The sequence below is a fragment of the Stegostoma tigrinum genome, chromosome 14 (assembly GCF_030684315.1).
Source record: "Stegostoma tigrinum isolate sSteTig4 chromosome 14, sSteTig4.hap1, whole genome shotgun sequence".
NCBI lineage: Eukaryota > Metazoa > Chordata > Chondrichthyes > Orectolobiformes > Stegostomatidae > Stegostoma > Stegostoma tigrinum.
This window is the reverse complement of record NC_081367.1, coordinates 61991599-62005289: the sequence shown is the minus strand read 5'-3', so window position 1 is coordinate 62005289 and position 13691 is coordinate 61991599.

Sequence of the window (13691 nt, the reverse complement as noted above, 5' to 3'; positions counted from 1 at the left end):
AGGTAAAAGGATAGCAGTTTCCTTTCCTAAAGGAAATAAGTGATACAACAGCTCATGCCCGATCACGATCGCTGCTGCTGCTGACAAGGGCTGACACTCGCAGGGCACTTCACTCGATGTCGTCACCGCGTCTTTTAGCGAGGGTATGCTTCTGCGATGGTTGGTCTCAGGAATTTTGGCTAGCTGCTTGGCCCAAGGGTCATTTTTTAAAATTCTTTCTCTTATCTCTCTCAAGTATGCTGCCCTCCTTTTGGCTCAGGCTGATTCACTTATCTGCATGTCTTTACCTCATTGGCCATGGCCCGAAGCATTCGGTCGCATCACCCCCATTGTTCCTTCCTGAATAAGGCTTTTGCGTTACCTTGTCTTTCTTACTGTTTGCAGAGCTTGGTTGGTAGTAAGTGGTTCTGAAGGTTCAGGCCATTCTCAGTTCACAAGCTGTTTTTGTGTGTTACCAGTTTCACACTGAACATTCGCAGCAGCATTTATAGGTTGGTACCCACTCACTGACACTCTGCAATTTCCGGATAGCATCCCTGAGGCAGCAGATTCTACCTCCTCTGTATACCTCCCCACAGCTCCTGGCTGACATCTTGCCCCTTCTGATCCAAAGAAACTTATCTTAGGATCATTCCCTGTCTTTTTTTTTCCCCTATGGGCCACTCTAAGAATTATCAGTTTTCCCCAACAGGTGTATCACATTTATAGTGTTATATCATTGTTATATGGATAAAAATGGGCATAAAAATGTGTATATAAATGTGCATATCGGGAAAAATGGTATATGAAAAACATGTACATAACTTAAAACACACACTGTTTCCATGAAGTTCCTTCTGTTTCATTATCACCTCCAATTACAATCTTGGTACAATTTCACTTTTCCATTTGCTAAGGCAACATACATTAACTATTACAATTATTAATGAACATAAAATCACGACCCTAGCAGCATGTAACAAATTTCTGACCCAGTCATCTATTTGAACATTGGTTCCCAAATTCGAGTACATATCCCACAATCCAAATCCTGCAACATCTTTGCTTTTTCAGCATGAATTCTAATTAATTCAGTGCATTTGTCCATTGATTAATCATTTCTTTTGTCTATCCCACTATACATGTCCAATCTGTTGTAAGGTGCAGAATGAATGGTGGCTCAATGGGAACAAATCTCCATACCTTGGCCTGTATTGGTACATTGGATCATGGGGTTTTCTCCTGTCGCCAACCTCATTATTGTCTGGGGCAACACTTGTTTACCAATCATCAAATCAGAGTTCACATTATTAATAGCTGAATTGTGTCCTTTCAGGGGACATTGTCTCCATTCCTTGGTATCGTTCATGGCTGTTGTGTCGATGTAATACTTCTCCCGCACAAGGTCATGTTGGAGAAAAGACTGATTATTAATAGGCAGAATGGATAATGAACAGTATTCATAGCTACTGAAATCTCAGTCTATTAGTCTGTATCTTGTTTTCTTTTCAGGACAGGTGGAGTGATACCCTCCTTGATGACATTTTGACAAATCTACCCCTTTATCGGCACTGCCCATTACAATAGCATGATCTGGTGGATTACTTTAACATATCCAAGTACCATGAAATACATTATGAACTCTTTTTAAAAGGCTGGTCAGATTAGTTCCATGGTGGGAAATATGAAACACATTCTCAACATAATATTTCCCTTTATCATTGTCACAAGTACCCAACACCCCATTAGTTCAGGTCAAATTTCTGAGTTATCTCAAAGGTTCCTTTTCTCCAACCCATTTTGTCATTTTTTAAAATCTGACAGCCAGTCTGCGACTTGGTGAGCATGCAACTGTAACAAATTAGTTCTGATCAGAGTCAACAGCTAATTAGTGTATTTGACACACACCTCACATTCATGGGCCTGTTCAGAAGTATTGGCCATAAGATCCTGTAAAGGGATTATAAATTTAACTGTGTCCAGGGTCACGTATGACACATCCTGGCCCATCTGGTTGGTCAGTATCTTGTCTAAGTAGCCTTTCCCTCTAAAAGCCTGCATTTTCTGCTGAAGGGATCATATCTGAATATCTAATTCTGCTACATCCAAGGTGTTGACAGTTTCCACTCTCAGACATATCCTCCCCCTGCCATTTCCAATGGTCCTCTTTTCTTTCTATTCTTCTTGGAATTGAGCTCAGTCCTACTCAAATGTCCATCCATGAGGTGGGCAAATAATTGTTTTGTGGTGGACAAGTACCATTCTGGAACAGTCATTCTAGTTAAATTAATTACTTCCTAGACATGCTGATATCTTGGTACCAAAGGGAGAGATTCTCCTGTCTCCCCTAGCACCGGACCCACACAAAGAACAAAGAAAATTACAGCACAGGAACAGGTCCTTTGGCCCTCCAAGCCTGCACTGATCCAAATCCTCTGTCTAAACCAGTCACCTATTTTCCAAGGATCTGCATCCCTCTGCTCTCCACACATTCAGGCATATGTCTAGATATATCTAAATGATGCTGACGTGCCTGCCCCTAACACCTAAGCTGGAAACGCGCTCCAGGCACCCGCCACCCTCTGTGTAAAGAAAATTCCACGCATATCTCCCTTAAAATTTCCCCCCTCACCTTGAAATCATAACCCATTGTAACTGAGTCCCCCGCTCTGGGGAGAAAAAGCTCCTTGCTCTCTACCCTGTCTATGCCTCTCATGATTTTGTAGACCTTAATCAGGTCCTCCTCCAACCTTCTTCTTTCTAATGTAAATGACCCTAATCTACTCAGCCTCTCTCCATAGCTAGCGCCCTCCATACCAGGTAACATCCTGGTGAACCTCCTCTGTACCCTATCCAAAACATTTACATTCTTTTAGTAATGTAATGACCAGAACAGTACGCAGTTTTCCAAGTGTGGTCGAATCAAAGTCCTATACAACTGTAACATGACCTGCCAACTCTTGTACTCAATACCCCTTCTGATGAAAGAAAGTATGACATAAGCCTTCTTGACCAGTCTATCGACCTGCATTGCCACCTTCAGGTTACAATGGACCAGAACACCCAGATCTCTCTGTCCATCAATTTTCCTCAGGACTTTTCCATTTACCATATAGTTCACTCTTGAATTGGATCTTCCAAAATGTATCACCTCACATTTGCCTGGATTGAAATCAATCTGCCATTTCTCTGCCCATCTCTCAAATCTATCTATATTCTGCTGCATTTTCCAACAGTTCTGTTCACTATCTGCTACTCCACCAACCTTAGTGTCATCTGCAATCTTGCTGATCAGACATTCTATCCCTTCCTCCAGTTCATTTATGTAAATCACAAATAACAGTGTCCCAACACAGAACCCTGTGGAACACCACTGGTCACAGATCTGCACTTTGAGAAACTCCCTTCCACTACAGATCTCTGTCTCCTGTTGCCCTGCCAGTTCTCTATCCATCTAGCTCGTATATCCTGAACTGCATGCAACTTCACTTTTTCCATCAGCCTACCATGGGGAACTTTAACAAACATCTTACTGAAGTCTATGTATATGACATCTGCAGCCCTTCCCTCATCTGTCATCCACATCTTCTATCCTGTGCTGAGCCTCTCCACACCAAGTTTCTGGTGTAGTTTTAACCACTGGGGGACATGGAGTAATGAGCTCCTTATGGGTCCTGAAAGTTATGAACGTTCCTGGCTCCCAACAAATGTCCTGTCTACATTTCTCAAAGCCCATTTTTCTCTGTTCCCATCCTAGATAATGTCATTCCTTGTGCAATTGATATTGATCCAGCCAATTATCTTGAACTGCCTTGTTTAGCTTCCCTAATTAATATGTCTTTTGTATGCATCACTAACCCAGTCTATATTCACATAGGTGCGACCCTAGTGAACCATAATTTTACTTCCAGCATTATTCCCCAATGGTTGCTGAATAAATTCACCAATAAATTGACAAGTAATTTGTCCTGCTGGTATTACCACCAGTGTCACCTCCTGAAATCTGTTGCATGAGAATTGTGTCCCTGTTCCTTCTGATATACCCAATATCTTTCCCGTGCTTGCCAATCCATCCTATCCTGTATAATAATAACTTGTGGCCTCTCTGCTTCCCTTTTTAGCTCATATTATCTTGCGCTGCAGACCAGAGTCATTCTTCATCCTGCGATATTCTTCCATCATTGATGCTGCTCAAGGCACATTCACTCATCGTGATGACTCCAATGCCAGCTTAACCCACAGTTTCAATCTCAACAGCGATAAAATGTATTATTTTCATTCTAGGTTTGACCTGTAAAATACAAGTGTAATTTCTGCTCTTCTTTACAGTTTCTTTTTTGTTACTACTGCAAGCCTTAGATGCCCATTCTTTGACCCAGATCGTCTGTCCCCTGTTCCCAATGTTTTCTTGGATTCTAACCATTTGTTACATTTGACCCAATTTCTCCCCCTACCCCTTTCGTCATTTTCCGTTGTTTTCCTTAGTGCAGGGACGGACAATATCAGGTCACATTCCAGTCATCTATTCAGATATCTGTAACTGGCACTGTTCTTGCTCTCTCTGGCCTTGGAACTTGCTTATTAGCATGAGCATCACACGCCAATTGTGACTAGCTTGTTTCTCTCCTCTTAACTTTAGCTGATGGAAAACTGAAAGAACCGCGGCTGCTGTAAATCAGGAACAAAAATTTAACTTTCTGGAAAAGCTCACCATGTCTGGCAGCATTTGTAATGTAAACAAAAATCAAAGTTTATATGTTTCGAGTCTGGTGCCGCTTCCTCAGAACTCAGGAGCAGTTGTGAGGAAGGGTCACTGGAACCAAAACGCTAACTCTGACTTTGTTTTAGAAAATAGAACATAGAATGTGGAACAGTACAACATCGTGGGCCGAAGGCACAAAGTTGTGCAGACTTAGTATCCTACTCGAAGATCAAACTACCCTGCATACCTTACATTTTACTATCGTCCACGAGCCTATTCAGCAGTAGCTTAAATTATCCAAATATATCTGACTCCACTAAAATCACTGGCAGCATATTCCAAGTACACACCACTCTGTGTATAAAGAACCTACCTCTGACATCTCCTCTATATCTATCTTGAATCACCTTAAAATTATGCCGTCTTGTAATAGTCATTTCCACCCTGGGAAAAATTGCCCACTACCCACGAGATCTACGCCTCTCATCATCTTGCACACCTCTACCAAGTCACCTCTCATCCTTCTTCACTCCAATGAGAAAAGCCCTAGCTCTTTCAAACTTTCTTCATAAGTCCTGCCCTCCAGTCCAGGCAGCATCGTGGTAAATCTCCCCTGCAACCTCTCTAAATTTTCCACATCCTTTCTCTCATGAGGCAACTAGAACTGAGCACAAATTTCCAAATGTGATCTAACCAGGGTTTCACAGTGCTCGAGAATAACTTTGCAGCTCTCAAACTCAATTCCCCTGCTAATGAAAGAGCAACACAACATACACCTTCTGAACAACCCTGTTCACTTGGGTGGCAACTTTGAGGGATCTATGGGCATAGACCCCAAGACCCCTCTGTCCCTCCACACAAAGAATCCTGCCATTAACCCTGTATTCTGCATTGATATTCCACCATCCAAAATGAATCACTGCGTGCTTTACTGGGGTGAATACCATCTGCCACTTCTTTGCCCAGCTCTGCATCCTGTCAATGTCATGTTGCAACCTATAACAGCCCTGCACATTATCCACAACTCCATCAACCTTTGTGTCAATGGTGAACTTATAAACCCACCCTTTCATTTCCTTATCCAAGTCATTTATGAAAATCACAAAGAGCAGAGGTCCCAGAATAGATCCCTGAAGAACACCACTGGTCACTGAACTCCAGGCTGAATACTTTCCATCTACAACCACACTCTGTCTTCTATTGGACAACCAATTCTAGATCTGAGCTGTATATTAAGCTGGGGTAATGTGCAATACATACTACTTGGCTAATTGGACTTGCACCATATTCTTCAGAAAAAATACTCATCACTTTAATGAGATAATCATTTTGAATGCAATGTTGAATCCTCATTCACATTCTATTGTTTACTCGGCTATATTGGATTTTTGTACTGCAGTTTTGTGGTCGGTTTTCTCCAACAACAACATCTATATGATGTCCTGATGAAGGATCCTGAATGGAAATGTGGCTCTCTTGTTCCCCTGACACTGCCTGACCTGCTGTGTTCCATCAGCTCTGCACTGTTGACTTCTGACTGCAGCATCTGCAGTTCTTGCCATTTCTTACCTTCCAGATAACTTCAATGAAGCAAAACACAGAATGTTTAGCATGCTTATCTTTTGCGTAGCTTGGATAACTTTCAATCCAATTTACATAAGTTCACCAGGGAAATATGTACTGGGGTTTTAAAGTATTTGTTATTTTGGCCTCCATCTTTAGTCTGTTTATTTGCAATTTTTGCCTGATATTTTATATTATTCTTCTGAAGAAAGAAAACAACACAAATAACAACATGATGGGCTCAGTGCTTTTTTTCAAAATCAGCCTTAAAATCCTTCATAAATGAGGCCCAGATATTTTAGTCGGTATTTATTTTGTCATAAAGATAGTGAATGGGAATTCCATGTGACCAGCCGTAAAGCCAAATAATTTACCAGCATTCAATTTACACAATCAAGCTAAGCCACAAAAACCAGCAGCAATTGCAGTTTTGAAGATGGTTTGATAAGTTTGACCATTTTATACATCTTTGCCGGTTTTCATTTAATCAGAATCAAAAATTGTGCCTTATCTAAAAATGGACCAAAGTCGCTTAGAGTTTCCTCACCATGACTGAAATTTGTATAGTGTCTAGAGTTTCAATTTGAAACTTGTTTTATCTATTAATAAAATGTCAGTACTGAAACTTGACCTAGTCAAGTGTCAAATGAATTGCTCACATCAAATTCAGAGAACACATTCATAAAAATGCCATCTCTGTGCTAAGTTGAAATTGTAGGGCTTGCTGGTGGAAGGTTGGGGTGATGGTGTTGGTGGTGGGAAGTGGAAAAGCTTTGGAATCATTGAGATCAACGTTCTGGAGATAATATGGACAAATGAATATTTGGTTTGATTCAGAATTATTCTATGAAAAATTTGCTTCTCCCATTCTCAGTGGAGACATGTTTATATCACATACTCACTAACATCAGGCATTTTGCCCTCATTTAATTAATATGGACCACATGTTTTACCTGAATATGTGTGGGCAAATCCCTCACTGAGCTGCTGTAATTCACTGCTGTGTTGTAACTTAGGCATATCCACCAAGTCATTTCTAAAATGGTTGTTCTTTACATAGTCAATCATGAATTGCATGTACAGTCTTCTACCTTGATTGAAACCAAGCGAGATTAAAAATTGGTGTTTTTTACACATTTATCCATTATTTTTGTTCAACAGCTACAATGTGTCCATGAATACGAATCCTTTTCTTTCTGAAACAAGATGCCCAAAGTGTTGGTGTCCATCATGGGCAAAAGTAAATAAACAAGATGATTAAATATTTGATTAGAAATGAAATCTTTAATGGCGAATATAGGTGCTTAATTTGGAAATCTTACTCAGTTCTTCCTACATGTGAATGTGGAAGAAGTTACCAAACATGGATGAGGTGACATCTCACCACTTTAGGTGTGGTGAATCGTCCAGCAGGAGAGTTCAACAGTGCCTGTAGGATTACCAGTACTGGGATGGAGATATCTTGCCTTGGGAACTGAGTTTTGGAATGGCAATGTTACTTTGGGCGATGTTCCTGCACCTTATGATGCATTAGCATGGAAATATATTTACTTCTTCCATGTAGCAGTCATTGCTTCTGGTTAGCTGTCAGTCTTCTAGGCAGCAGAAGAAAGCCTGACATCAGTGTCTGCATTTGGTAGACAGATAAATTGTAGCAACTGAACTTAATTGCAATATTTGAATTTCAGCTCACCTTCAGTGCAGTTTGATTATCAGACGTTTTCAACACCTAAATATGTTTGACTAATTGGTTAGATGTCTTTGAGAATGCAGCAATCATGCTGTAAAAGGGGGAACTGGTTGGTGTAGTGCATGTGGATTTATAAAATGCCGTACACAAGGTGATTTATAAAAGATTACTGCACAAGATATGAGATCATTGTGGTTGGAGTGATATATTAACATGAATATAAGATTGCCCGATTAACAGGAGCCATGACAGATAGATCATCTCCAGTTTAGAAAATTGTATTGAAGAGGATACAGTGGTGTTGTTCCTACATCAATTTATAATATGTATAAATAGTTAGTTTGAAGGGACACAGTGTTGCTGGCAAATTTGATGATAAGAAATGCCACAGCAGTTGTTTTCATACTGAATATCAATACCATTAACATTGAGTTTCATGCGGATTTTAACAGCAAGATTTGTGAATGAAATCCTGCATTTTGTTGAACGGTGGAGACTGATGTGATGGTGTTCTTGTGAAACTGATATGCAACCAATTGCTTCTTGACAATTTACAAGAGCTAGCTTCATTTTTATTGCCCTGCTTCCTACTATTGGATCCAATAAATTTTAACGTATCTTTGTGCTCTGTCTGGACTCAACACAAGCACTCATTGCTACCTTAGTCAGAACAAGGCCAACAATTTGAATACTCGAAATGAGTTGAGTACCACCCGTTTAGGGAGACAGCATTTTATAGAAGGCAGCCTTAAGAAACCCAAATAAAATTAGAAACATTGAAAACCTGTCCTTTGGCGAGTACTATACCTGGCACAAAGTTGGTGGAAACACAATATATTATCACTCTTTCCTCAGAGCACCGATCTCAATCCAAACCTCTTCAGCAGTACTAACAACAACATTTGTTCAACAGATGATCAGAAGTGGAATGATGGCACAGTGTTCAGCCCTATTTTCAGCTACTTACAAATTGGAGCAGGTAATGCTCCAGCAGAAATGCCATAGATAGTTTTCACGTTTGTGATTGTTAAGTGGCAATAAACGTATAAGTCATACAAGTATCAAACAATGACCATTTTTAACAAAACAGCACACAATCATCACTCCTTGCCTTTAATTTATTGTTACTGTTACTAAATTCTCCACTTTCAACATCCTACCTGATACCGTTGACCTAGAGAAGCCATAGAAACTTTACACTTGCAGAGGTTGGATGTTCTCAGCGGAAGAACTCATATTCTGGTTTCTCTAAATGTTTTCACCAGTTGCGGGACACAATTCAGGAGGCTGATGAACTATGCTTACCTTGCTGTGCAGTACAACTTCCAACAGCACCTCAACAACACATAGGAAGCCGCTGACTTGATTAAAACATTAATCTCATTAAACCTGAACTTCAATGCCAGTTGTGCACAATGGCAGCAGTGTGTAGCATCTAACTGAAAGTTTGGGTCAACTTTTAAAGGTGCCTCCTCCCACAACCAGGACATCTGCCATCGTGAAAAATAATGACAGCAGGTGATTATGAATTTCCAAAGTTTTAGGCTCCCCTCCAATCTTCAAACTGCCTTAACAGAGAATGGTTATCACAAACATGGAGGCCATGAAGCCTGCTGAATCTGCACCAGCCTGTTACAGGACCAATTAACTTTTCTACTCCTTCACTCTTTCCGCCTAATTACACACACATTAATCTTCAGGTGCTTATCTAATGTGGTTGCAAGCCACAAGTGTAAATGCCAACATGATGATATTAGTTTAAGCATTCCAGATTCTACCCATTCACTGCATGAAACAAATCATTTCCTGTTGTATCGTTCAGTATTATTGAAACACATTGTTGTTCCTTTATTATTGATAGTTCACAAACTTTAGTTTATCTCACAGTGCAGGACATCTGTGACGATAATATAACAGAGTACTGAAGGAGAGTGATTCGCTGCCCACTTCTCAAGTGTATTTTGGGATGGCAAAGCAATAATGTCATTGTCAATGATGCCCATGCTGCACAACTTAATCAAATATATATCCAAATACTGCACCAATTATATTATTCCATTTCAAGTTAATCTTAAAACAATACATTGTGCAAGAAGCATATTTGAATGAAATTTTTAAACACATTTCTGTGCTTCTTTCTGATAACCAAGAAATTTTGCTTCACTTCAGGTACTTAATCAATTCTACTGTGTATTTCATTGTTTGGACTGCTTCAACTACCACTTCAGGCATTGCTTTCCAGATCATACAATCAGTTTCTTCAAAATAAACACTTCTAGTTGTTTTAATGTCTGTCCTAGGTTATGTCCTCTCAAATTGAATCTTTGGTCACTGGAAATATTTTCTCCCAACGTATGAAGTCAAATCGCTTTATTTTGATTTCCTTCCATAAATCTGACTTAAACTTTTCTGCTGAAGAGAGGAATCTCCATATTCAGTGTTGTGTCCACATTGTTTAGTCTAACATTCTTCTTGAAGCAAATTTCCTCTGCATCCATATTAAGGCTGGAAGATTCACTTGACTGTGTAATTTTTTTTCTAGTTAGCTCAACATTTAAAAACAACAAAATTGTGCAAGTCAGCATTCTAGAACATAGAACATAGAACATTACAGCACAGTACAGGCCCTTCGGCCCTCGATGTTGTGCCGACCTGTCATACCGATCTCAAGCCCATCTAACCTATACTATTCCATGTACGAACATATGCTTGTCCAATGACGACTTAAATGTACCTAACGTTGGCGAATCTACTACCGTTGCAGGCAAAGCGTTCTATTCCCTTACGACTCTCTGAGTAAAGAAACTACCTCTGACATCTGTCCTAAATCTTTCACCCCTCAATTTAAAGCCATGCCCCCTCGTGCTCGCCGTCACCATCCTAGGAAAAACATTCTCCCTATCCACCCTATTTAACCCTCTGATTATTTTAAATGCTTCAATTAAGACACCTCTCAATCTTCTTCTCTCTAATGAAAACAGCCTCAAGTCCCTCAGCCTTTCCTCGTAAGACCTTCCCTCCATACCAGGCAACATCCTAGTAAATCTCCTCTGCACCCTTTCCAAAGCTTCCACATCCTTCCTATAATGCGGTGACCAGAACTGTACACAATACTCCAAGTGCGGCCACACCAGAGTTTTGTACAGCTTCACCATATCCTCTTGGTTCCGGAACTCAATCCCTCTATTAATAAAAGCTAAAACACTGTATGCCTTCTTAACAGCCCTGTCAACCTCGGTGGCAACTTTCAAGGATCGGTGTACATGGACACCGAGATCTCTCTGCTCATCTAACCCTGCTAAGAATCTTACCATTAGCCCTGGACTTTGCCTTCTGGTTACTCCTGCCAAAGTGCATCACCTCACACTTGTCCGCATTAAACTCCATTTGCCACATCTCAGCCCAGCTCAGCAGCTTATCTATGTCTCTCTGCAACCTACAGCATCCTTCGTCACTATCCACAACTCCACCGACCTTAGTGTCATCTGCAAATTTACTAACCCATCCTTCTCTGCCCTCACCCAGGTCATTTATAAAAATGACAAACAGCAGTGGACCCAACACCGACCCTTGCGGTACACCATTAGTAACTGGTCTCCAGGATGAACATTTCCCATCAACTACCACCTTCTGTCTTCTTTCAGCAAGCCAATTTCCGATCCAAACTGCTATATCTCCCACAATTCCATTCCTCCGCATTTTGTACAATAGCCTGTTGTGGGGAACCTTATCAAACGCCTTGCTGAAATCCATATACACCACATCAACCGGTTTACTCTCATCTACCTGTGTGGTCACCTTCTCAAAGAACTCAATAAGGTTTGTGAGGCACGACCTTCCCTTCACAAAACCGTGCTGACTATCCCTTATCAATTTATTCTTTTCTAGATGATTATAAATCCTATCCCTTATAACCTTTTCCAACACTTTACCAACAACTGAGGTAAGGCTCACTGGTCTATAATTACCAGGGTTGTCTCTACTCCCCTTCTTGAGCAGGGGGACCACATTTGCTATCCTCCAGTCATCTGGCACTATTCCTGTAGACAATGGCAAGTTAAAGATCAATGCCAAAGGCTCAGCAATCTCCTCCCTGGCTTCCCAGAGGATCCCAGGATAAATCCCATTCGGCCCAGGGGATCTATCTATCTTCACCTTCTGAAGGATTTCTAATACCTCTTCCGTGTGAACCTCAATCCCAACTAGTCTAGAAGCCTGTAACTCAGTATTCTCCTCGACAACATTTTTGTTTTCTAGAGTGAATACTGTTGAAAAATATTCATTTAGCGCTTCCCCTATCTCCTCTGACTCCACACACAACTTACCACTAATATCCTTGATTGGACCTAATCTTACTTTCATCATTCTTTTATTCCTTAAATACCTATAGAAAGCCTTAGGGTTTACCCTGATCCTATCCGCCAACAACTTTTCATGTCTCCTCCTGGCTCTTCTGAGCTCTCTCTTTAGGAATAAAGCTCTCTCTTTGAAATGTAAAGGTGAGGTGAGGTCCCGGAGGACTGGAGACATGCTAATGTTGTCGGCTTGTTTAAGAAGGGTAGCATGGATAATAGAGGTAATAATTGACCGGTGTGCCTGACGTCAGTGGCAGGGAAGCTACTGGAGAAGATACTGAGGGATAGGATCTATTCCCATTTGGAAGAAAATGGGCTTATCAGTGATAGGCAACATGGTTTTGCGCAGGAAAGGTCATGTCTTACAAACTTAATAGAATTCTTTGAGGACGTGATAAAGTTGATTGATGAGGGAAAGGCTGTGGATGTCATATAGATTAGATTACTTTCAGTGTGGAAACAGGCCCTTTGGCCCAACAAGTCCACCCCGCCCATTGGAACATCCTACTCAGACCCATCCCCCCATAACTTACACACCCCTGAACACTGTGGGTGATTTAACATGGCTGATCTACCTAGCCTGCACATCTTTGGACTGTGGGAGGAAACCGGGGCACCCATAGGAAGCCTATGCAGACATGGGGAGAACGTGCAAACTCCACACAGACAGTTACCCCAGGCTGGAATCGAACCTGGGTGCCTGACACTGTGAGGCTACAGTGTTAACCACTGAGCCACCGTGCCACCCCAATGTACATGGGCTTCAGTAAGGTGTTTAATAAGTTTCCCCATGGCAGGCTGATGGAGAAAGTGAAGTCACATGGTATCCAGGGTGTGCTAGCTAGATGGATAAAAAACTGGCTAGGCAACAGGAAACAGAGAGTCATCATCAAAGGGAGTTTCTCAAATTGGAGAACTGTGACTAGTGGTGTTCCATAGGAATCTCTGCTGGGACCACTGTTGTTTGTGATATACGTAAATGATTTGGAGGAAGGTGTAGGTAGTCTGATCAGCAAGTTTGCAGATGACACTAAGATTGGTGGAGTAGCAGATAGTGAAGGGGACTGTCAGAGATTACAGCAGAATATAGATAGACTGGAGAGTTGGGCAGATAAATGGCAGATGGAGTTCAATCCGGGAAAATACGAGATGCTGCATTTTGGAAGATCTAATTCAAGAACAAACTATACAGTAAATGGAAAAGTCCTCGGGAAAATTGATGAACAGAGAGATCTGGGTGTTCAGGTCCACTGAGCCCTGAAGGTGGCAACACAGGTCAATAGGGTGGTCAAGAAGGCATACGGCATGTTTTCCTTCATTGGGCGGGGTATTGAGTACAAGAGTTGGCAGGTCATGTTACCGTTGTATCAGGTTTTGTTCGGCCACATTTAGAGTACTGTGT